The 15,447-nt window shown below is 36.5% G+C and overlaps 1 protein-coding gene and 1 non-coding gene across 2 annotated transcripts in view; one reads left to right on the plus strand and one right to left on the minus strand.

Annotated features, from left to right (window-relative positions):
• Positions 1-15,447, plus strand: part of ZNF804B (zinc finger protein 804B) — a 583,084-nt gene that overhangs the window by 258,057 nt on the left and 309,580 nt on the right. The window lies entirely within an intron of this gene.
• On the minus strand, positions 2,879-2,987 carry LOC114114686 (U6 spliceosomal RNA). Its single transcript, XR_003589303.1, has one exon. It is a non-coding gene; the product is annotated as a U6 spliceosomal RNA (small nuclear RNA).

The raw sequence follows: 15,447 nt of genomic DNA on the forward strand, positions 1-15,447 counted from the left end.
AATATCAATCACCTCAGATATGCAGATGACACCACCCTTATGGCAGAAAGTGAAGAGGAGCTAAAAGCCTCTTGATGAAAGTGAAAGAGGAGAGAGAAAAAGTTGGCTTAAAGCTCAACATTCAGAAAACGAAGATCACGGCATCCGGTCCCATTACTTCATGGGAAATAGATGGGGAAACAGTGGAAACAGTGTCAGGCTTTATTTTGGGGGGCTCCAAAATCACTGCAGATGGTGACTGCAGCCATGAAATTAAAAGACGCTTACTCCTTGGAAGAAAAGTTATGACCAACCTAGATAGTATATTCAAAAGCAGAGACATTACTTTACCGACTAAGGTCCGTCTAGTCAAGGCTATGGTTTTTCCTGTGGTCATGCATGGATGTGAGAGTTGGACTGTGAAGAAGGCTGAGCACTGAAGAATCAATGCTTTTGAACTGTGGTGTTGGAGAAGACTCTTGAGGGTCCCTTGGACTGAAAGGATATCCAACCAGTCCATTCTGAAGGAGATCAGCCCTGGGATTTCTTTGGAAGGAATGATGCTAAAGCTGAAGCTCCAGTACTTTGGCCACCTCATGCGAAGAGTTGACTCATTGGAAAAGACTCTGATGCTGGGAGAGATTGGGGGCAGGAGGAGAAGGGGACGACCTAAGATGAGATGGCTGGATGGCATCACGGACTCAATGAACGTGAGTCTGAGTGAACTCCGGGAGATGATGATGGACAGGGAGGCCTGGCGTGCTGCAATTCATGTGGTCACAAATAGTCGGACATGACTGAGTGACTGAACTGAACTGAACTGAGTGGTAAAGAGTCTTCTTGCCAATGCAGGAGACCTGAGAGACATGGGTTCAGTCCCTGGGTTGGGAAGATCCCCTGGAGGAGGAAATGGCAACCCACTTCAGGATCCTTGCTGGGAAATCTCATGGACAGAGGGGCCTAGCAGGCTACAGTCCATAGGGTTGCAAAGAGTTGGACACAACTGAGCATACACACACACACACATACTCACACACACAATATACTTAAGAACCATGTATCCAGTAAAATGAAACAGCAAGGATCCCAGTACATGAACAAATTCCAGCTCTTGTTTGCCTTGCTCTGCTTTATTCCCTGTAGCTAACATCTTACTATATTTTTCTATGTTTCCTCTCTACACAGTATATCACTTTTACTTGATGTATCTCTCCTGGCATTTACCTCTGACTCACCTTAAATACCAGGCTGCATTTGCCCTCATCACAGTGTACTTCCAGAGCTTGATACTTATCTTTTCTTCTCCCCCTAAATCTAGTTCTAGCCCTTAAGACCCTCTGTTAGGGCTATTTCATTATACAAAAGAAAAGTGGGCTTAAAGTTGAATGAAGTTGAACAAAGCCAAACCTACTTACTGAATAAACTTATGCGGTGCTTCATTTCCAAGCAAATCATTTCTTAAATAATGGTGATACTTTCTTAACTTGAAATAATTTAAGTCATTTCTTCTCTTTGAGTCTATTATTCAAAGTCCTCCATCAAATAGCTCTGTGTAGTATGGCTTGGGTTTTTTCTTATGCTTTTCCCAGAAGATAGTTATTTACATAATCCTTAAATGCTTGCTTCTTACATTTGTATGTCATTGTCTTCTGTACAATAAACATTTGTAACTATTTTGAAACATCCTTCAGCTCAAGCTCTTTCAATAAGCAATCGATCATACCCTTATGACATCAGCCATGTGGCCTCACTTATTTCAGAGTGCACATACAGGAGTTTGTTTTGTATAGAATTTATATTTTTATAAATAATTTATATTGTTATAAGGGGAAGTTTCAAGTGTAAGGCTTATCTCCCCAACTGGACTCTAAGCACTAGAAAGAAATCACATATCTTGTCTATATATCTTTGAGTTGCTTGAAAACCTAACATATTACTGATAGAAACATAATAAACATCAACAGTCTTGACTTTGTAAGGAATTGTTGTTGTTTAGTTGCTAAGTCATGTCCAACTCTTTTGCAATCCTATAGATTGTAGCCTGCCAGTCTCCTCTGTCCCTGAGATTTCCCAAGCAAGAATACTGGAGTGGGTTGCCATTTCCTTCTCCAGGGGATCTTTCTGACACAGGGATGGAAACTGCAAGTCCTACATTGCAGGTGGATTCTTTACTGCTGAACGAATTGGCCTCCTTTTTCATACTTTAATTTTATTTTGAGAACACATTTCTTATTGGTATATTAAACAAAACTTTTCTGTAGCTAAAGGAGTAAGAACACACTAAAAACTGTTTTACCACCACAAAAAGAAAAATAAAACCCCTCTACATTATGAGAGTATGAATTCAAATGACAAAGAAATGAGACGTGGATTGAAAATAAAATATCACCAGAGAGAGATCAAAGCTTTATTTGTTCTTTTGAAAACATGGAGATGTGGGTATTCAAAGTTACTGTCTGAATTGTTGGTCAACATGAGAGAGATTTATTCTTCTCTTTCACATAGAGTGATACTTGACATGGGAGCATATATTTTAAACACCATTTTCAAATGGGCAAAGAATATATGTGTTCACTAATGTGTGTACAGCATAAATGCTTAATTATAACACTAGTTATTGGAAAGCTTTATTTAATAAGAAAAGGAGCAGAGATCAAACCACAAGTTTCTTTTTTGTATCTGTGAGTCTGTTTCTGTTTTGTCTATAAATTAATTTGTATTATTTTTTATATTCCACATATAAGTTATGTCATATATTTGTCTTTGACTTATTTCACTAAATATAGTATTCTCTAGGGCCATCCATTTTGCTGCTAACAGCAATATCTCATTCTTTTTTATGTCTGAGTAATATTCTGTTGTATCTGTATACCGCATCTTAATCCAGTTACCTATTGATAAAAATATGGAGTGCTTCACAAATTTGCATGTCATCTTTGCACAGGGGCCAGGCTAATCTTTTCTGTCTATAGTTTTCCAATTTTAATATATATCCTTTCAAAGCAAACACTAATTAGTGTTTGTTTTTAAGTTTTCAGACGGTGTCAATGCTGCTTTGTGTTAATGTTGCTTTATTTCCTATAAAAGAGCAAAAATATAGGCTATTGCTAGATATAACTAGAGATACTACTTGCACTGTAGATATGGCAGAACTGCTGTTCTCTTCCAACTGTCTTATACTGAGCTTTACATCTAACTCCACCCCAAAAGTGGCAACAAAGCAATGAGAAATAAGCATTTGCTCATTTCAATCATGCACAAGCTCATTTACATGCTAGGACATCTGTGTAATATATCAAGTATAGGGTCTTGCTGCTGGGCTTTGAGAAAAGCAATGCCATTATTGGAGTAAAGCTTCATTTCATTCATTTTGAGAAAGTTTACTTGATTTTATTCTTATAAAACTAATTAGTCTTTGTTCTGAGCATTAGAGTAAAATGTAAAGTAACAAGAGATTATCCAGGTCTCCCAAAAGCTTTCACTATCAATATAGTATTAGATATGTTTATTCCAGATTTTCTTTCTTTTTTTTTTTAGTTTTTTATTTTTTAAATTTTAAAATCTTTAATTCTTACATGCGTTCCCAAACATGAACCCTCCTCCCACCTCCCTCCCCATAACATCTCTCTGGGTCATCCCCATGCACCAGCCCCAAGCATGCTGCATCCTGCGTCAGACATAGACTGGCGATTCAATTTTTACATGATAGTATACATGTTAGACTGTCATTCTCCCAAATCATCCCACCCTCTCCCTCTCCCTCTGAGTCCGAAAGCCCGTTATACACATCTGTGTCTCTTTCCCTGTCTTGCATACAGGGTCGTCATTGCCATCTTCCTAAATTCCATATATATGTGTTAGTATACTGTATTGGTGTTTTTCTTTCTGGCTTACTTCACTCTGTATAATCGGCTCCAGTTTCATCCATCTCATCAGAACTGATTCAAATGAATTCTTTTTAACGGCTGAGTAATACTCCATTGTGTATATGTACCACAGCTTTCTTATCCACTCATCTGCTGATGGACATCTAGGTTGTTTCCATGTCCTGGCTATTATAAACAGTGCTGCGATGAACATTGGGGTACATATGTCTCTTTCCATTCTGGTTTCCTCGGTGTGTATGCCCAGAAGTGGGATTGCTGGGTCATAAGGTAGTTCTATTTGCAATTTTTTAAGGAATCTCCACAGTGTTCTCCATAGTGGCTGTACTAGTTTGCATTCCCACCAACAGTGTAGGAGGGTTCCCTTTTCTCCACACCCTCTCCAGCATTTATTGCTTGTAGATTTTTGGATCGCAGCCATTCTGACTGGTGTGAAGTGGTACCTCATTGTGGTTTTGATTTGCATTTCTCTAATAATGAGTGATGTTGAGCATCTTTTCATGTGTTTGTTAGCCATCCGTATGTCTTCTTTGGAGAAATGTCTATTTAGTTCTTTGGCCCATTTTTTGATTGGGTCGTTTATTTTTCTGGAATTGAGCTGCATAAGTTGCTTGTATATTTTTGAGATTAGTTGTTTGTCAGTTGCTTCATTTGCTATTATTTTCTCCCATTCAGAAGGCTGTCTTTTCACCTTGCTTATATTTTCCTTTCTAAGCAGATTTTTTTTTTTGGTTTTGATCATATATGTGTAACGATTTATTCAATTAATATTACAACTTGTTTATAAAATCAGTTTTATCTTCTTGATTCTTCATCTTACATAAATTTCATCATAAACAATATTATCGTACATAATTTTCACTGTATTTGAGTTAATGTTGTTAAATCTGAGTGATTTAATTTTTTCATCATAGGCTAACTCTTCCCTATTAGTTTCTTTTATTCAACTGACTTTTGTGTAATGCACCCAGTTGTATAAAATTTCAAAATATAATATGATGCAGTATTTATGTAAAATTCAGCAGCAGTATTATTATAAGAAATTATGTTTCTTATTTCTTTAGCATCTCTGTAATATTTATGTAAATGTGCAAAGATGATGACAATGCATTTACGTAATTTTGACCTATCATAGCATGCCAGTGAAATTGCTTTTTAAGATATTTCATGACATTTGTAGCTAATTTTACTCAAATTTAGAATATTGATTTTGCTAAAGAACATTGTATTTTACTTTATATCTGCTCCTGTCCGTGTCTTAAGTGAGATTGCTCGTATGTTCTTCCTTGACCGATGTATATCTTAGTTCCCATAACAGATTAGAACTAACTAAAGTTTTAGTAAATTAATTAATTAATGCATTTTTGTAACTCTTATTATGTTTGTTTGAATATCTACAAAGCCTCTAAAACATATGAAAAATATGTTTGGCTTAAAAAGGAGACAATATTTGTTGGCATGGCAGTTTTCAAATGATAAGCTTAATTTTGAAGTTTTTTCTTGGATACTTTTTAATTTTGCTAGTGTAGTTTTCAGCTACTTGTCAGCTAAAACCTTCAACTAAGATAATATTTTATTTATTTAGATTGTTTGACTCAAGTGTACACTTCAGAAATCTTCCATAGAAATGTTCTTATTTTTAACACTACCCTTCAAGAAAAATGGTTCTCTTTAGAGATCTTCCCCTACTTTACTGGTTCTTCACATATTTATTTGTTGCAACACATTCTTAAAAATACTCAAATCATTTTTTGCTTTGTTTTAGTCACATTCATTTATTTCTATCACATACATTAGTATAATAAGGCTTACATAGGAGATGGTTATAAAAACTTATCCTCTCTATCACATACATTAGTATAATAAGGCTTACATAGGAGATGGTTATAAAAACTTATCCTCTTCATCAGTTCCCTGTGGATCCATTTCCCATAGATAAGAAGCAAATTATAAAAATTAATTCCAGGCTATATGCCAGCTTTCAGATTGAAATCAATTAATGCACACAAAGAAACAGCTGATGGTCTGGACTAGATTGTTTGATTTTGTTGTTGATAATGTCATTCATTTTGTTGTGTTTTCTGGAAGAAAACTAAATGCTAAGTAATGACTAGTCCTTCAAGAACTTCAAATTTCCAAAGATACCAGCATATTTCCTGCTTTTTTATTGCTACAGTTCTATTCTCCCTGAACCCGCAGGCATGTAAATGACATGAAAAATAATGAGAGGGAAGATTAGGTGTCAGAGAAGGAAGATCTTTGATTTGCACATGGGAAAACAGATGGGCGAAGATGAAATTAAGTGGTTAGAAAATTGAACCTGTGTTACAAAATATTATAAGGAGTTATAAATTTTAAGTCACATGAAATATACTATAGGTATAGCACACATAATAGACATATTATCTAGCTAGCAAGGACGACTTTAATTTTATCAAGTCACACCTCAAAGAGGAAAATTATAAGAGTGGAAATCACAACTAAAATAGTCCATGGTGCTACTCCAATACCATAAAAACATGCATCTGACTAAGCAAGCCATTGCACATTTCCTCTTAAATTATTTCCCTTAATCCCAAACAAGCCCCACCTCCAGTTGGACTGATGGTACCCATTCCAAACTTCCTGGTTTGGTGACTCTTTGTCATATTTTCTTTCTTCCCTCTCAAGAGATCTAATGTAAGCTGTCATCATCTAATTTTTTCTGCTGGCATTTCTTATAGTCATGAAGGTACACCTTTGATAATCCTTTTCTGTAAGTACACATAAATTCTTTGTAACACCTTTGTACCCTTTCTGTTCTCCCTTTTCTGGCAGGTTATCTTAGGAAATCATTCCCACTATAAATTATTATAAAATACCTGGATTATGATTGAAAGATAAGACTATTTTTCATGCAAATCATGTTACTAAATACTCATTACATTTTCTTCCAGACTTCTCTTCCTACCACACCCTGTTTCTTGATTAATGGCACCAAGAGATGCCCAATTAATTTCTCCATCTCTCAAACCAGTGAAGGGGAAATCATAAAGGTTCATTCCTCCCCCACCCCAATGATAATAACTAGTAATTGAAACCAAATGTCTATCTCTTTATCACCTCTCATGTCTCACCACTTTTCCCCTTCCTCAGAAAGCTGGATTATTAGCTTAAGTCATGCTTTCATCTCCTGTTTCTACCATTTCAATATTTTTTAATTGATCCTGCCTCTTTTGTCACCCCTTTCTTATCTATCCTTAAGACGGTCGTCAGGGTAAGATTTTAAGTTGCTAATCAGATCACGCCATACTTTTACATACAATTCGTCATCAACTTCCCATTCCACTAAACTTAAACCCCATCTTCTTGGCATGGCACATGAAGGCTACAATAATTGAGTTTCTGCTTGCCTGTCCAAGCTTATTAGAATCTACATCACACTCTGTGTGTTGTAGCCATCTCAGAATTCATCATGTCAGTTTGCCCCTTCACAGATGTTTTCTCTGCATTGAATAGACTTCTTACTCTCAGGTCTTGCTTTCTTTGCCTAAGCAATTATTTCTAAGATTAATATAACACTACTTCTTGTTTTAATGTTTCCCTTTCTACGTATTAATGTTACATTCTATCATTTTTAATTGAAATTATATACCCTCACAATTATATTCTGGGTTAAATAGGCCGTTGTGAGCTAGCCTAGAAATCTTACCATTATTTGTAAAGTGTTTCAATTAAAACAAAAGCCACAAGTTCCAAATGACTGACTGGAAAGCAAATATTTGGAACATAATCTATTTGTAATTTTGTTCCCACTGGTTATAATACCAAATGAAGAAACAAGATCAAATCTCAGAGGAAGGCTTGCTTTGTTGTTAAAACATATGTTTCTAGTGATGTAGGCATGAGAGAGTAAAGAAAGGTATATTTCTATTTAACATTAAATTAAATGCCAGATGCTATTTATTTATGTATTTTTTATTTTATTTTATTTTTAGTTTTTTAGTTTTTTATTTTTTTAATTTTAAAATCTTTAATTCTTACATGCGTTCCCAAACATGAACCCTCCTCCCACCTCCCTCACCATAACATCTCTGTGGGTCATCCCCATGCACCAGCCCCAAGCATATTTATGTATTTTTTAAAATTTTTATTTTTACTTTATTTTACTTTACAATACTGTATTGGTTTTGCCATACATTGACATGAATCTACCACGGGTGTACATGAGTTCCCAAACATGAACACCCCTCCCACCTCCCACCCCATATCATCTCTCTGGATTATTCCCGTGCACCAGCCCCAAGCATCCTGTATCCTGCATCGAACATAGACTGGTGATTCATTTCTTACATGATAGTATACATGTTTCAATGCCATTCTCCCACATCATCCCACCCTCTCCCTCTCCCTCAGAGTCCAAAAGTCCGCTCTACACATCTGTGTCTCTTTTGCTGTCTCGCATACAGGGTCATCATTACCATCTTTCTAAATTCCATATATATGTGTTAGTATACTGTATTGGTATTTTTCTTTCTGGCTTACTTCACTCTGTATGATCAGCTCCAGTTTCTAGAAACAACAGGGCTTGGCTCTAAGTTTAAAAATGAACTACTAGGGAATTAAGCACTTAACTGAACGCTGCTGCTGCTGCTGCTGCTAAGTCGCTTTAGTCGTGTCCGACTCTGTGCGACCCCATAGACGGCAGCCCACCAGGCTCCCCCGTCCCTGGGATTCTCCAGGCAAGAACACTGGAGTGGGTTGCCGTTTTCTTCTCCCTTAACTGAATAATGTATGGCAAATAGTAGAGTTAAGTTTCTTACTGTCTGAGTGGGAGATTATAGATAAGTAAGAGGAGAAGTATGTTTAGCGGAGCAGTAAACACACACATATACATACATATGGGTTATAGCCTGCTGGTCTCCTCTGATCATGGAATTCTCCAGGGAAGAATACTGGAGTGGGTTGCCATTCCCTTTTCCAGGGGATCTTCCTAACCCAGGGATTGAAACTGGGTCTCCTGCACTGCAGGCAGATTCTTTACTGTGTTTATTTAGAGTGGTCACTTTTTATGATTATCATCATATCCAGTTAATAAGGGATGTGATTAAAATCCTGTACATGTCTTGGTGCCACTACCCTTTTTAGTCTCTCGCTCCTGGAGAGGACTATCTTTCCCTTTATCACTCTTAGTCTTACCAGGCAGAGGCACTATGCCTTCCAGGTAAGATCACTAGCCAAAACCTTATGTTTCCACTCTGTTTTTTAAATTTTGCTCCTCCTACTCACATCCATACTCTGCCCCAGGTATGTCATGTCTAGTCCTCCTGTTCTGAGCATCTATTATTTCTAGTATCCTCCTGTCCATTTAATCCTAGCTAGTCCTCTGGTTGTGGCAGTGGTTAGTTGAGAAGTCATGTCCAGCTCTTGCATCCCATGGACTGTAGCCTGACAGACTCCTCTGTCCTTGGGATTTCCCAGGCAAGAATATTGGTTCTCCAAGGGATCTTCCTGACCCTGGGTTCAAACCCAGGTCTCCTGCATTGCAGTCAGATTCTTTCCTGACTGAGCCACCAGGGAAGCCCTAGTTCTCTACTCATTTCTGCTCATGAACCTCAGAGCTTTGGGGGAAGATACTCTAATCCCACAGGATATTGAAGAAGAAAGTGGAAAAGTGGGATTTGCCCTTGAAAATGAAAGCATGTGAGTGTCAACTCCAAGTATGCAAGAAATGGAAGAAAGAAGACACACTGGATGCAGAAATGCAGAGAAAAGACTATTCCATGGACTAGCATCACAATGCATGAGAGAAATCATCCCCAGGATATAAGAAGAGCAGAGAAGTAGATGTTATTTCCAAATTTACTTAATCTTAAAAGGTACCTTGCCCCTTTGTTAAAATGTAGATTCAGACACCCTACCCTAAGTTCAGCAAATCATAATCCTGTGAGGAAGGGGTCTAGAAATCTGATTTTTAAAGTTCCAGAGTGCTACTTAAGATTGGTTAATTTTGAAAAACCCTGGATAAATTGATGGTAAGCTCACAGAGACATGAAATGTCAAGAGAACTAGTGAGCAGGAACAATGATCTTCCTCATCCCGCAATATGGGATAATTGGGCTAAAAGCAGGGGTAAGTGCAGAGTCCTAATGCACAGAGTGCTGTGGCTTTCTTAATGAGCCTGCATTAACTCTGCTGGCTGCAAATACTTCTCAGTAAAATAGAAGTAAAATGGCTTTTACAATAAGACTACCAAGATTTTGTTAAATATGTTTAACCATTAAGGAAAACATGTGGGATATTTACTTCATCTGAAGCAATCATTTGCTATTAGTATTTAGCCATAACTTTATTCTCTTTTTTGTTCAAAGTTTCTCAACCTGTGGTAGGGGACAGGAAAATATTGTTTGAATGGCATATAGAGCAATCACAAGATTTCCATCAATTTTAGAACAAAGCTAATAATTTATGCCTTAGAGATTATCAATATATTTTCAGAGAATCATCCTAGACTCCTGTTCATTACTGATAAAATTAAAACAAGTACAATTTATCTTGAAGTTTTAATAAAAATAATACATATTTCATAATATTAGCACTAAAATATCTCATACCAATGGTATGTAAAGTTGCGGTCCCTATTTTAACCTAAAGACTAGCACTCGAGGAAAATAATTTGCTTATTCATCATGTTTCATTGTAATTTGAATGATTGAAAGAGAAAAGTGTGGACAAGGGCAATTCATAATTAAAGAACTTTTTATAACTTGTTTTGTAGTATCTACTGATTTGATTACTGCTTCTCCAATAAAGATTCTGTTTCTCATTCAGTATTCACAAAGATTAATTGTAATCAAAGCATTTTTATCATCTTATTCTTTAAAATGTTGATACTTTTCTTAGTAAAAAAAAAATGAATAGCTGTTTGAAATTTAAAAATAGCATTTTATGGAGAATAGGGGACAAATGAATCAGTATATCAAAATGTTTTTCCTTTTTACGAAAAGATGATTTAATTTTTAACATTCAGTTCAGAAAATTCACAAAGGGATAAGCAGAAGGGAGGTTTGTGTATGTTCTACTGGCTACTAAAAAAAAATTACTTCCACATATTTTCTTTAGGCACCTAATTAACATTTTATTTATTCTAATCCCTTTGAAAATTTGTTAACAACTATATTCTTTGTTTCATCCCTCAGTGATACTTTAAAATATCTTTCTTAACTCAATGCATAAATGAGAAATCCCTTGATTATTCAGTATTTTCATCATGTCCTTGAGTAGGACTGAGAAATGTTATTTGCTAAGAAAGAATTCAAGGTTCTAGAAGACTCTTGGAATGGAACTGTCTTTTAACACACACCTGCTATCCCAAGAAGACTCAAAAAGGCATCAACATCTGCCACAATTGTTATTAAATATTCCCTCACTGATTCTCTCCTAATTCAAGATATTTTTTATTTTATATTAGAGTATAATTTGAGCGACTTCACCTTCATTTTTCACTTTCATGCATTGGAGAAGGAAATGGCAACCCACTCCAGTGTTCTTGCCTGGAGAATCACAGGGACGGGGGAGCCTGGTGGGCTGCCGTCTCTGCGGTAGCACAGAGTCAGACACGACTGAAGTGACTTAGCAGCAGCAGCAGCAGCAGAGTATAATTAACAGTGTGTTAGTTTCAGGTATCCAGTAAAATGATTCAGTTATACATACACATGTATTTATTTATTTTTCAAATTCTTTTCCCATTTAGCTTATTACAGAATATTGAGCAGAGTTCCCTGTGCATAGGTCCTTGTTGGTTTTCTATTTTAAATATGGCAGTGCATACATGTTGGGCTTCCCTAATGACTCAGACTATAAAGGATCTGCCTGTGATGCAGGAAAGTGGGATTCAATCCCTGGGTTAGGAAGATCCCCTGGAGAAGGGAATGACAACTCACTCCAGTATTCTTGCCTGGAAAATTCCATGGCCAGAGAAGCCTGATCAGGTATGGTCCACAGGGTTACGAAGAGTTGGACAGGACTGAGTAACTAACAGACACACATACATGTCAGTCCTAAATTCCCAATCTCACCCTCTCCTTGACTTTTCCCTCATGGTAGCCATAAGTTCATTTCCTAAGTCTTTGAGTCTGTTTCTGTTTTGTAAATAAATTCATTTGTATCCTGTTTTTTTTTTGTTGTTGTTTGTTTGTTTTTGTTGTTAGGTGCTGCATTTAAGTGATATATTTGTCTTTCTCTTTCTGACTTACTTCACTTACCTCTCTGACTTACTATACTGCTTCACTTGGTATAATAGTCTCCAGGTCCATCCATATTGCTGCAGATGACACTATTTCAAAATGTTTGTAATGGTCAAGTAATATTCCATTGTATATATGTACGACATCTTTATCCATTCATCTGTCGATGGGCATCTAGGTTGCTTCCATGTCTTGGCTATTCTAAACAGCATTACAGTGAATATTTTGGGTGCGTGCATCCTTTTGAACCACGTTTTTTTTTTTTTTTTTTCCTGTATGTATGTCCAGGAGTGTGATTGCTGGATAATATGGTAGCTCTATTTTTAGATTTTTAAGGAAACCCCATACTGTTTACCATAGTGGCTATACCAATTTACATTCCTACCAATAGTGTTGGAGGAAACCCTTTCCTCTATATTATCTCCAGCATTTAGTTTTTGTAGATTTTTTGGTGGTGGACATTCTAACTGGTATGAAGTGATATCTCATTGTTTTGATTTGTATTTCTCTAATAATTAGTGATATTGAACAATTTTTTCATGTGCCTCTTGGCCATCAGTATGTCTTCTTTGAAGTAATATACATGACACAAACAAAATGATAGATACATTTTCCAGATGGTGGTGAAGGTTATCATAACCCAAAATACACTTGTCTTAAATTACAATTTTATATGTAATTTTATAACTATACATACTATGATGCATTTAAATGTCTAAGTAGAGGAAGGATGCATTATTAACAATAAATTTTATGTTTAGGAGAGTTAATCATTTGTGATTTTGATTGATTCATATTTTATGTATACCAACAATACATCATTAAACAATGGACTGTAGAAGAATAATGTGAAGATAATTTGATTATTTCAGTAGGTAAGTGCTTTGGTCATATGTCTGTAGGGTGATTCCAAGTTTCTTGATGAAATTCTAAATGAATCCTTAAAGTCTGAAAAGAAAAATAGCATCAAAAGGTATCCAATCCAATAATTTTACTGGTTTCCCATTTATGTTGTGAACTGACTTTTGGGGAAAGAATTTCATACTTCCTGCCGTCTCTTTCTCAGGTCTTCTTCATACCTCAAGCTACTAGTGTGCTAAAACAGGTTTGGTGGTAACAAAGTTAGCTCCTAATTTGCAAAATCCAGTGGGTTCTCTGTGGTCTCATCTCCGTTGTTCTCTGTAGCATTGCTGCTGCTGACTCAGCTCTTCTTGAAATGTTTTCTTCTTTTGTGTACTTAGTATTAATATTTCCCTCAATCTGATTTCATCTCCTCAGTACTCTCCAGGGTTTTAGTCAAGGTTCTCTTTTCTCCTTATTTTATAATCCTCTTTTTTAAAAAAAAATGTAGTATAGTTGATTTGCAATATTGTGTTAGTTTCAGGTGTACAGCAAACATATAGCCCTCTTATGCAATCACACACATGATCATGGTCCGTATGCTAGAGACCCCTAAAACTCCACCAGGGTCCAAACTCTTCCTTGCTTTCCTGGCATTTCATTTCCTTCCCATTCCTGCATAGAACATTCAGATATTTCAAGTACCAGATGACCCAAATAAATGTGTTGCGTTACCCTCCATACTCTGCACAGCCACACTGTTTCGACTCCTGAACAATTTGTGTCTCTTTAATGGCGTCAACATCCATCCGTGTCTTTTTTTTTTTTTTAATTTTAAATCCTTAATTCTTACATGCGTTCCCAAACATGAACCCCCCTCCCACATCCTTCCCCATAACATCTCTCTGGGTCATCCCCATGCACCAGCCCCAAGCATGCTGCATCCTGCGTCAGACATAGACTGGCGATTCAATTCTTACATGATAGTATACATGTTAGAATGCCATTCTCCCAAATCATCCCACCCTCTCCCTCTCCCTCTGAGTCCAAAAGTCCGTTATACACATCTGTGTCTTTTTTCCTGTCTTGCATACAGGGTCGTCATTGCCATCTTCCTAAATTCCATATATATGTGTTAGTATACTGTATTGGTGTTTTTCTTTCTGGCTTGCTTCACTCTGTATAACTGGCTCCAGTTTCATCCATCTCATCAGAACTGATTCAAATGAATTCTTTTTAACGGCTGAGTAATACTCCATTGTGTATATGTACCACAGCTTTCTTATCCATTCATCTGCTGATGGACATCTAGGTTGTTTCCATGTCCTGGCTATTATAAACAGTGCTGTGATGAACATTGGGGTACATGTGTCTCTTTCCATTCTGGTTTCCTCAGTGTGTATGCCCAGCAGTGGGATTGCTGGGTCATAAGGTAGTTCTATTTGCAATTTTTTAAGGAATCTCCACACTATTCTCCATAGTGGCTGTACTAGTTTGCATTCCCACCAACAGTGTAGGAGGGTTCCCTTTTCTCCACACCCTCTCCAGCATTTATTGCTTGTAGATTTTTGGATCGCAGCCATTCTGACTGGTGTGAAGTGGTACCTCATTGTGGTTTTGATTTGCATTTCTCTAATAATGAGTGATGTTGAGCATCTTCAAGAATTCCTATAATGTTCTTTTAGATTTCCACCTCCCTTACACTACATTAGATTTGTCATAAATTCAAGTTAATTCCCACTCCAGAATATCTCAAGGTATGAAGACTAAGAGTCAGGGTAAAATAAAAGTCAGTTAGAATGTGTAATAGTGGTAGAAAAGGAAAAGGGGGAGACAGATTAGACACAATTCTCTTTCTATTCCACCATCCCTCCTTGGTTAAAATTTAAGTATGTCTCCATATTTCTTACTGAATAATATTGAAAACTGCTAATGAGGTATGATCTTATCCAACTATTTTCCTAAATGCCTACATTTTTCCCCTGTTGAATGTCATTTTATTCATGCATTTAAGTGATATATTTGTCTTTCTCTTTCTGACTTACTTCACTTACCTCTGACTTACTACATCTTACTACATCTTCTACTTCTATACTACGGTGCCTTTGTTTATTCCACTTTCTTTCTCTGTAATACCTTTCTATTTTATTTTCTTCTGGAAACTCCACCTGTCTCCACTAATTCTTTCCCTGGAACCTCCTGTGACAGCCCACAAGTACCATTACCTCTTCTGTGATTCCAGGACTTTTTCTGTTCTCTTGCAGTCCCTTCTTCACTAGACAAAGCTCCCTTCCTCATCTATCTGCAAGCTTTGACCTCTTCAAGGGTGCAGACTGTTAGACACTTAGCGCATATTCATCCAGAAAACTGATACTCAATGATAAGTAAGTGACTGATTTCCTTAAAGAATATTCACATTATGTAATTGTAGGGGATATTAATTGGTTCTTCAAATTATTTTATATCAATAATGGCCACACCAAATTTGCTCATGTTTAGTCCCAATTACCTATTTTCCT

The sequence above is a fragment of the Ovis aries genome, chromosome 4, assembly GCF_016772045.2.
Source record: "Ovis aries strain OAR_USU_Benz2616 breed Rambouillet chromosome 4, ARS-UI_Ramb_v3.0, whole genome shotgun sequence".
NCBI classification, from domain to species: domain Eukaryota; kingdom Metazoa; phylum Chordata; class Mammalia; order Artiodactyla; family Bovidae; genus Ovis; species Ovis aries.